General features: G+C 35.8%; 1 protein-coding gene across 1 annotated transcript in view; it reads left to right on the forward strand.

Moving 5' to 3' along the window:
• LOC119585385 (eIF-2-alpha kinase GCN2-like) overlaps positions 1-583 on the forward strand; it is a gene marked incomplete in the record, with an annotated part of 28,307 nt that overhangs the window by 5,757 nt on the left and 21,967 nt on the right.

A 583-nucleotide genomic window follows, 5' to 3' on the forward strand; every position in this document is an offset into this window, starting at 1 on the left:
TCCTTTTTACATTACCACAACAGTACTATTTTCAGGGTTAAGAAGAGCTTAAGCAGAGGAAAGGAAGGAAAAGAGCAGAGATATTGCCGTTCCAACTATGGGCGGCGGAGAGAAAGGGCCTTCGTGAGAGGTCAGCTGATTCTCCCATCATGAAAGTAAGTCCCAGCATTAGTCTTGCTTCTGAGCTAATATGGGGAGTATATGATAATTATATCTATTTGTACTTTTTAAAAAGAAGGAAAAGAAGGGGCTTTGTATCTATTGTATGATAGTATTTATTAAAAAAACATGGTCATTCAGTTAACTTGTGATTATATGGATCTTCCCATGTGAAATACCGTTTCACATGTACTACAGAGATAGGAGTTACATCAAGAGAAATGTTGGTCCTCTAAGGGATATTAAATTGCTATTATGTGCAGTTTCTCACTATTTCCCTGTTAATTGACTCCGAGTATGATATAATCTGCTAAATTAGTGAGAGTCAGCCTATAAATCTAATGGTAAAATGCCATGCAATATAATTTGGAATAAGACCGTTTTGGAAGCATTGGAACTTCTTTGAAATTTTTTCTAGCCAAAT

This window comes from Penaeus monodon, chromosome 19 (assembly GCF_015228065.2).
Source record: "Penaeus monodon isolate SGIC_2016 chromosome 19, NSTDA_Pmon_1, whole genome shotgun sequence".
In the NCBI taxonomy this organism is placed as follows: Eukaryota; Metazoa; Arthropoda; class Malacostraca; order Decapoda; family Penaeidae; genus Penaeus; species Penaeus monodon.